Source organism: Anguilla rostrata, chromosome 6 (assembly GCF_018555375.3).
Source record: "Anguilla rostrata isolate EN2019 chromosome 6, ASM1855537v3, whole genome shotgun sequence".
Lineage (NCBI taxonomy): Eukaryota > Metazoa > Chordata > Actinopteri > Anguilliformes > Anguillidae > Anguilla > Anguilla rostrata.
In genome coordinates, this window is record NC_057938.1 from 41756395 (window position 1) to 41766776 (window position 10382).

Sequence of the window (10382 nt, forward strand, 5' to 3'; positions counted from 1 at the left end):
TCCAAAGTGCTAGAGAACTGTTATTGAAACTATATTATGGCAAGGTACAAAAATAAATTATACAGAATACTGTGCGCAGGACTTGTAGAATCTCACTATCTAAACCGTATTTCATTTTAACGTAACAGCATTATGGCGGGCAAGAACAGTTCAGCCCAACAATGCTCACCTTTTTCCGACCACTAAAGTGTACCTAATGCTCGGTTTACCTACAAACTAGATAGTATCTAGCACCGTATCCAGCCTGGTCTTAAGAACCTCCAGAGTCTCTGCCTCTACTACATGACCTTGCAAGCTATTGCACACAGTGATACTCTCTGTGTAAAAAAAAAAAAATAATAAATAACGAGAGGCCTTTTGAAACAAGATGCATCTTTTTTACACAAGATGCATATTACCTTCAGTAATCCATTTTATGTTACCCAGCTCTTGCAAATGTTTGGTCTAAATCCTTAAATTTCTATTTCTATGTCATTACCACTGACAGGCACAGATATTTGGTCAATTGTATGCCAAACAAAGCAACACATAAATCTCACCTGGATGTTGGTCAACCAATTTGAGTCAACTTATCATGCTTCACAACTTTCGCTTTGAGGCACAGAAAGCATTGAGTTTGTTGCAGCTGGTCATCAAATATCGAAGTAAAATGTCAGAGAAAGATATTGGTGCAATTACTGAATGAACACTGATCGATGAGGATCACCAGCAAGGAGTCTCAGTGAATTGGTCTTTGTAAAGTCTGTTGACTAAACACAACCCAGGTGGTCAGCACTTCAGTATCAGTGCTGATCAATATGGCCCTTGGTTCCAGAGCTGTGTGGGCAGATCACTTTACAGCACAGTAAGGCTTTTTATTTTAGACAGCAGAGTGACAAAAGATTGATCTATGTACAACATACTGTTTAATTTACACTAACCTTAGCATTGAAACCCACAAAGTATAGATCTTCCCTGACATTAGAGCTCACATTAGTGCTTTCATGGTTGTATGTTTGTGTGTAAGTGGGTGGATGTGTGAGTGGGAAGATGGATTACAGGGGTTCGCAAAAGTATCTCGAGCTGCTGAATCCGTGAAGTAATAAGGTTTTAACTCAAATTTTTAGATTCTCAATATGAAAAGACACTCGCTAATAATTATTTGTATTGTATTAATGGATGTGTGCGGACGGAAACACACACGTGGTGTATGGACACATTCACGGATATAATAAGTGTGCGTGTGTGTGTGTGTGTCTAACTATGTCTCACTGTAATAGGCTACGGTACACTAAGAACGCAATATGGTCAGAGAGGTAGCTCTACATATTAATACGCGTTAATTACATGCTTGCTCAGAATGAAAAAACAGCATACGCCGCGTACCTGCAGGGAATGAGGATGCGAAACATTTCAGGCTAATTCACCCCGGACAATTTCGTGATAATGGCAGTTGCTCAACATGTATAGTATAAATGGTCTACATAGCAGTTACATTGACACCGAATTATCCAACGGAATTTCCATTTTCCATTTCCATTCTAAATTTAAGTAGTTTTACGGTGCAGAATCTCGTTCAATCAACAGAGTGCGCCCTACACACACGAAGAAAAGTTGACACGTAGGCTGCTCTGAATGTGTTCTAGGCTACTGAAGTTTGCCTGATGGCTGTTGAAGTGTTGCCCTGTGCGGTTGCAGTTTAAGGCGCTAATTTACGCACACTGGTACGTTTTCTATTTCATTACTGACATCATCTGATTTATCGATATGACTAGAAGCCTAAAGGAATTTTGAATTTGGAACCTGTCCCAGCTAATACGTACGAATATGACACTGAAAGCTGGTTTTAAAGATAATGGTTTAAAATCCGGGCATGACTATGCCCTTTAGAGCATGTAAGTTGTTGCTTTAATTGCAAGCTGTTTAAATGGGTACATGAGCTTCTCTGCTTTGTAGGTTGCTATGAGAATGTATGTGCATAGCATTTAAGGTAAATTTGATTGTGATTAACTTCAGAAGTGGTAGTCATCACACACTGTTGGAAATTAGTTGGCATCTTGCCATCAATTTGAATGTACGTGATTTTAGAATCTACAGTAGATTCTCAATTTTAATTCTGTGAGATTGCGGTAAACAAACATTACATTGACTTTACAATTGGAATCGCGTTTCAGCATTTAAGGTAAATTTGATTGTGATTAACTTCAGAAGTGGTAGTCATCACACACTGTTGGAAATTAGTTGGCATCTTGCCATCAATTTGAATGTACGTGATTTTAGAATCTACAGTAGATTCTCAATTTTAATTCTGTGAGATTGCGGTAAACAAACATTACATTGACTTTACAATTGGAATCGCGTTTCAGCATTTAAGGTAAATTTGATTGTGATTAACTTCAGAAGTGGTAGTCATCACACACACTGTTGGAAATTAGTTGGCATCTTGCCATCAATTTGAATGTACGTGATTTTAGAATCTACAGTAGATTCCAAATTTTAATTCTGTGAGATTGCGGTAAACAAACATTACATTGACTTTACAATTGGAATCGCGTTTCAGACACAGTTATCCGGGGTGACTGACAAAAGTTGAGAGCATCATCGGTTTCAAAAATACGAAAGTGTGGTATCAGGACGGAGTGTGGCACAGTGGGTAAGGAACTGCGCTTGTAACCGAAAGGTCTGAGGTTCGAATCCCGGGTAAGGACACTGCCGTTGTACCCTTGAGCAAGGTACTTAACCTGCATTGCTTCAGTATATATCCAGCTGTATAAATGGATACAATGTAAAGTGCTAAGTAAAAGTTGTGTAAGTCGCTCTGGATAAGAGCGTCTGCTAAATGCCTGTAATGTAATGTAATCATCAAGAAGGGACAGAACTGACACGGGGTCTATTTATTATCAATAAATCCATGTTAATTGAACAAACCAACAACTTGCTGTACTGTAAGCAAAAGAAAAGACCACTAAGCATTACAGTTAACGTACCTTAACACAGCTATGCATATCATATTGTTCCAGAAATAAATCCAAAAAAGAAAGAAACTAAAGAAGGCCAGGGGAGCCTTGGTGCAACCCGAAGAGCTGGTTCTTCAGTGTGTGTCAGAAGATGGGTGGAGTTCAGTGGGAAGCTCGTTTCACCATTTGGGGGGACAGGAGAGGTGACCATGGACTAATGGAAAGCAGAATGAAGAGGTCTGCCTGACATGTAGGGACTTAAGAACTTATGAAGGTATAATGGAGCAGTCTCTTTAGCTATCAGATAGGCTAGCAACAAGGTTTTGAATTTGATGTAAGTCCCCTGCTGAAAAAAAAGTTCCCAGCTGGTAGACTGGTTTAATCAAACTGGTAATGTGATTTGTCATGCTGTTTGTCATAGGTTAAATTGGTCATACTAGACCAATTGATTCCAGCACACTGGTCGCCAGCATTACCATCAATGGTCTATGCTGGGTTTTTTTTTTCAGGTGTGGCCATTGGAGGGAGATGAGAGGAATTACAGTTTGCTAAAATGCTAACTTAGACTAGTTTCACATAAGGGCAGAATACAGAAAGGTTGCAGTAGGCCAAAACATTTGCTTTTTGTCTCTTTCCTGTCTCTTTCTTTTACACTGAGCCAACAATAGTGAGCCTGGAATTAGTCACATCCTTTTTGTTTCTTTAAAAAAATAAAAATAGAAGAATTCCAACTTGAATGTGTTCTGGAGCTTCAGGTCCTTCCTCTTCATCTGGTGAACATATGACTGATGTCAGCTCTAAGTAGACTTATTGCTTTAGCATTTATGCATTTTTAAAAGCCTGTATAGCATTTATGCGAACTTGTGTGCTTGCCAAATGCTTTTTACAGTAGCCTCAAGCTAACGCTCGCGGATAGGTGGTGGTAAATGTTGAACAGTCTTTATTGATTTATTTTTTTAGTCTTAATTGCTCAGTTCCATCAAAACAATCAAATAATGATTCATTGCTCCTTTGATACCAGTAAGATGTAACAATCAGACATTCCTTACTGAAGCTACTGTCAAGAGGCTATTGTAGTAAAAGCATTTTAATGCTGTTATGCAGTTTAATTCTCTTGTAAACACAGCCGCAGTAGAAGATCATGCTCAATGCACTTCCATGTGAATAGTGTAGCTTAATACATTAAGCTACAGGAAAATAGCACCGTTAGAAATGCTTCCTCTTTCTCTGGAGGAATATTCAGCTTATTATTACATGGGAGAATGGGATCTTCTAGTACCTTCTCAGAAGTGGCTGTGGAAGGCAACAGCCGTTGTCATGGCAGCGGTACATTCTGATTGATCATTGTACTGCTGTGAAAAAACACACCACACTTATTTGTTACAGGAATTCTGCTGGCCCAAGTGACTGTGATCATTAACATACTTTCTCCCAACATTCACATCCAATATTTAGCTTACTATTTTGCATGAATAAAATCTTTAAGCCTAAAAAGTATCTGGACTCCAGTGACACTGAAAATGTTTAACAGATGATTGTATATGCATGAGAGATCTTGATTACAGGTTTGATTTGAATGCTTGGCTTGTACTCTGATGCTTCAATCACTTTCATCCTGCTTCTTTGATATTTTTGCTTGTAATCAAAGTGTCCAGTGTTAATTCAACTCATACAGAGTTTATATCAGTCCACTCTGGCTATAATGGACTCATATAAGCTCTGTAGAGTTGATTTAACACCAAGCATTTTACCGAGCAGGTGTAAAGTAGATTTGAGCCCTATGAAATGTTTGGTGTTAACACAAATGGAATTTTTTCAAAACACAGAAAGTATGGCAAACAACCGACTGTAGATACATCTGAAGTGCCATACATTGTGCGTTTTACAATTTACACACAATATTTAATATCTGGAACGGCAGATTTGCTTTAGAGCCATGCCTCACATTGTAGGCAGTGAAGTTTAGAAGTTGTGCTTCAACTGGGTGAATTAACGGGGCTGAATTTCATTCACTGTCCCAACAGGAGGCATTCACAGTATTTCTCAGTGGGCAGGTTGCTTTGTAGGAGCTGCCAGTATTTGCCAGGTTGCTCCGAGAAGTGCCAGTCAGCTTTTTTTGGGGGGGAATTGGGAAGGGGGGCCCCCCCTAAGCCCACCCCACTCCCCCCCACCACCCCCCCACAACTCCCCCTCCCAAATGAGCGTTGTCTGAGCGCCGCGTTCCTGCTGCAGAACAGGACGTTTCTCAGTCTGCCCGCGAGGGATGAAAAGAAATCCTGAGAGAGGCCTCCGACTGACCTGCCATTTTGTGTCTCAGTTTGCAGGGGTGGGAAAGAGGGGATGGGGGGTGGGGGGAGGACGGGGACGGGGGATGAACAGGTCTTCTGTTCAGAGCGGGGAGCAGACCTCCGCAGCGACCGCGTCGCGTCGCCCGGGGCGTGATTAGCACGTGGAGCACGTCTGCGCTGCTGCGACGGAGAGGCGCGCTGCAGCAGAAGAGGGGAGCGGAGCATCAGTGGGGGGACTTCTCAGAAATAGCACCGCCATTGTACGTCACGGCGGGACATCGTGCGCGGGGGCAGACGGGCAGACAGGCAGACAGACCAGATCCGTAGCCTGGGAAATTAAACGCATTAAATTAGACTGTGTTTTTGCTACAAAAATGAGGTCATTGATAAAATCAAGTCTTGCATCTTGCATGCTGAGATAAGATGAACTGTGAGTAAGCTGAGGCAACAGTGCTGGTGCATATATTCATATATATATATATTTATATATATATATATAAGCAACTTACCTAGCACAGATCATGTACAGTTTGAACAATATTACTGTATGTTACTGGAGGACTCTTCTTTTGTCACCAACTATTTAATATTTATCCATCCATCCATTATCTGTACCTGCTTATCCTGGGTAGGGTTGCGGGGGGTGCTGGAGTCTATCTCAGCCTGCATTGGGCGATAGTCACACATCTAATGTCTGTGTTTTTTTGTGGTTGCTTTCTTAAAATATGTAACCACATGTACAGTGGTCAGTAAAAATGTGCTATTTTGGTATTTCCCACTACACTGCTTTCCAGGAACACCATATCATTAAATGGAAGTAGTTTCTCTTCCTGGTCTTCCAGGGTTTCTATATATGTATTTAGTTTTTTTAAATAGACCCTCTTTGCCCAATGTAAATCCAGCCAGTACACTCTTATTTCCCACTTCCATTTTATATCCAGAACTTTAATCCAACACTGCTGTTATACCGATCTCTGAAGACCAGACCATTATTACTAGTACTACTGTTACTACTACAACTACTACTACTAATAATAATAAGAAGAATTAGAAGAAGAAGAAGAAGAAGAAGAATAGCATAACGTATTTTCTTAGTTTGTGTCCACTGACACACACCCACACTGAAGCCACGTCTCAGTGGAGGGAAAAGAATGTTTTGGCTTTGAAATTTCGGCCAGCTAAATAAACGTGAAAGGGGAAATTTCACAATGCTACAGGAATGTTGGTCTTTTAGTGTGTATTTCACTACTTGAACGGGATTCCCCCAGCATGCCGCATTGTTTCCACACAACTGTCTTTTTCCACAAACCCAGCCCTGTATGCTTCATCAGTCTAACAAATGTTTATTCCATTTTCTTTTCTCCAAATGTGAAAAGTTCAGTCCTGCTCAAAAGTCTGTCTCATTCTGCACCTTCCTCCATGGACCTGGGAGAGAGCAGAGCAGCGCGTGTGAAATTGCATGCTCGTCCTCTGCAGTCCACCAGCTGAGCTGTGCAGTCATTGCACCAGAAAAAGCACACTTCACGAGCAGCTAGCGCGAGCAGACCACAGGCCCGCAATCTGGCCACCCCTCCATCCCTGGGCAGTGTGCCAGCCAGGTACGTGTTGCTGGCCACAGTTGGCAGCGCATGGCTAGGACTCGCCTCCAGACTGTGGGGCACCTCTCCGATCAGCAGGATGCCAACCACCTTGTCAGTCCCTTCCCTCTTAATTATGGCTGTAGAACTTTCAGCCTTTCAAATAGTACATTGTACAAATATTTCAACAACTGACACTGTTTTTTTTGTACCAGCTTGGTATTCCTTAAAAAAAGAAAAGACTGGACTTGGTGGATCAAGTTGTGGGTAAAATCCCTTGGCTTTGAACAAAGAACACTACTGCCACCATCTGTGGAAAACTCCATCGACATAGTCTGTGCAAGTCTCATAATGCATTAACATCATTTAGTAGATACCTTACACTGAAAAAGTGCTTTACAGACATGTACAAGTTTAAAATAATGTATTACTCTCTGATGTATTTGATTGACTGATGTTATTGAGATGCCCTCTGCAATCCTAGGCCAGCTCAGAGTAATTTTTATATCAGAGGTTTTATTTTCAATTTCATGCTTCTCAATATCTAATGCATTATGCAAAGCTCATCATATCCTGTGTGTGTATGTAAATCAGGCTCAAATTCAAATTGCCTGCCTTACAGCGAAGGGAACTTTAATCAGTTTGATCGCCTGCTTTCTGTCTCTCTCACCTCCCCTCACTCTGTCACTCTAGTTGTGTTTACGGAGAGAGAGGGAGGGTATTATGTTGGATATCACAGTCATCTTTTGGAATGAGACTCACAAAGTGTGTTGATACTGTACCTCACAGAAATAATGTCTGCAGGAGATCCAGTTTCCCACAGTTTTAATGTGTGGGGGCTTCTGTACCACAGTTTTAATGTGGGGGCGATACTGTACCACACAGATTAAATATGCAGGTGATACTTTATCACACACTTTAATGTGCCTGTTATACTGTATTGCACAGTTTTAATGTGCGGGTGATACTTTATTGCACAGTTTTAATGTGCAGGTGATACTTTACTGCACAGGTTTATTGTGCAAGTGATACTGTATCAGACAGTTTTAATGCGGGGGTGATACTGTATTACACAGTTTTAACGTGCAGGTGATACTGTGTCCCATAGTTTTAATGTGCCTGCTGAACTGTATCATACAGTTTTAATGTGCAGGTGATACTTTATTGCACAGTTTTAATGTGCAGGTGATACTTTATCACACAGTTTTAATGTGCCTGTTATACTGTATTGCACAGTTTTAATGTGCGGGTGATACTTTAATGCACAGTTTTAATGTGCAGGTGATACTTTACTGCACAGGTTTATTGTGCAGGTGATACTTTATTGCACAGTTTTAATGTGCAGGTGATACTTTATCACACTGTTTAATTTGCCTGTTATACTCTATTGCACAGTTTTAAAGTGCAGGCAATACTGTATTGCTCAGTTTTAATGTGCCGGTGATAATGTATCACAGTTTTAATGTTCAGGATATAATACTGATTTTCCAATACTTGAGGCAATCCGAGGAAAGAAGTATGGGAAAACTTTGGGTGTGGTACCAGACTGATAGCACTGCGCCGGATGTGTACAATGCATAATTCAGACGTGTGTCACCAGTCATTAATGAACAGTATGAGGTACAGGAGAGTGAAGGCATGGCGGCGGTATGGTAAGCTCGACACACCTTCCTCCCTCACCCCTAATGCCTGCAGCTGGTCTTCAGCATCTTAGCTTACCAGCCAACGCTCATCCTGTATAGCCTTTTCCTAACAGGGTCCATTCCCTTAGCCTCTTCATTATTATTATTCCCACGGCGCGCAGGAACTGCCATCGTGGGCTATGCATGGCAAATTGTGGTCACTCACTCACTCACTCACTCACAGACGACCTTTGAGGGATGTTTTGTGGGACGCATGCGCAGGTGGTGCCAGCTAAAACGTGTCTGCGGAAGTGAGTTGCTCCGTGGGTCTGGACGGTTCCGTCCTTGTCCTGTTAGGTCAGAGTCTGGAGCTCAGAACTTTCCCGCTCACTCTCTCTCTCTTTGTCGGCGCGCGGTCATGTTAAGCTGGTGCTTTAGGCGATCGTGTTCAGTTATTGCAGCAGTTAAAATGCAACCACCCCCCCCCCCCCCCCCCCACCCCCCGTGAGCCCTCAGTCATCCATGGTTGTTGAGGTCCGATGGGAGCTTGAATGGAAAAGCCCATGAAGGGAGGGAATGAAAGGGATCTTTGTGACCGATTGGCTGCTGAGCAGACAGGAACCCTGGGAAAGGCGCCTGACGTTTTTTTTTTATGTTGCGTAACACCACTGCCTCCTCAAAGCTTAACCTCAAAGGAGAGTTTGCCGGCTCCATGTCCCTGCACTAGCTGTGTAAATCAACACCCAACATTTTATTTATTTGTCTGGGAGCAGTGCCATTGTCCCTGTCCGTGCGGTTGTTGCTTCATGGCCGTGCTTTTCTTGAACGCCACCAGGAGTTACTGACTCTTTTCTTTCAAGCTGATTATCCTTGTTGCTCGTACCCCATAGTTGATGCCTCTGTATCTCAGTCATTCCAAGATGTCTGTCAACAGGAAGATAATGGGGTACTGGAATTACGTGCTCTTGAATGGGCTGACGGATGACAAGCAGGCACTGGCACTTTATTGTGCAACATTGAAAAGGAGTTGCTCAATAAACAGTGCAGATACAGTTGAATTTAAGTTCACAGATACTGAAAGGGGACATATGTTCAGCAGAGCCTTCGTTCAGCTTGAAGGCAGTTATATGTGTCAAAGTGTCATATTGTCATATCAGTGATACATACAGGCGTAAATCTGAAGTGCCACCGTTATAGTAATTCAAGACTATAAATATCCCTGCGGACTCTACAGTACCACCGATAGTTTCTCCCAGAAAATGGAGGACACCGACAATGTATCCCCTCCTTCTGACAAAATCTAATCTAAAATACCATCGATGAACTACATCCCATAATACATATAAATTTCCAGTGCTGCAGTGGTAGCCATGGTGCTGATGTGGGGCCACACCGTGCCCTCAAAAGTTTCCTTTTCTTAATGAATACAAAGCCGGGTTGTGTGCTGTGCTCAAGGGGCCTCTCCCCCACTGAGAGCTTACACGGATTGCTTCTGTAATTCAGTTCTCAAAAAAGGTTAGGCAGCATAACAAGAATTAGTGTTCCTCAAAGGTTTACGGCCATTTTGTGTCCATAAAGTGATGTATAATTAGGCAAGGAACACTCTTTTGTTAAAATAATTTTATGTCTAGTAGGCATCCATCTTTTTAACTTACAGTCTGTGTATTTGTTAATTGGGAGGTTGAAGAATGCTTGATGTGCCAGGGTTCTACACCTGCTTGTGATTGAGTAATGGCATTGGATCGTATTCTAATTTAATTCATGTCCCCAGTGCAGAATCAATGAGAACTGTTGCAGAGTATGCTTTGTATGCTTATAGTGCACATGTACTCTTCACATGTTGGGTTCTCACATGTGGTTTTTGAACACGTGATTTTTTTCGTAAGGGCACTTTTCACACTAACCCCATCAATTTTGACACCTCTTTTTGTCACAATACGTTAACATTTTGCAATTGTC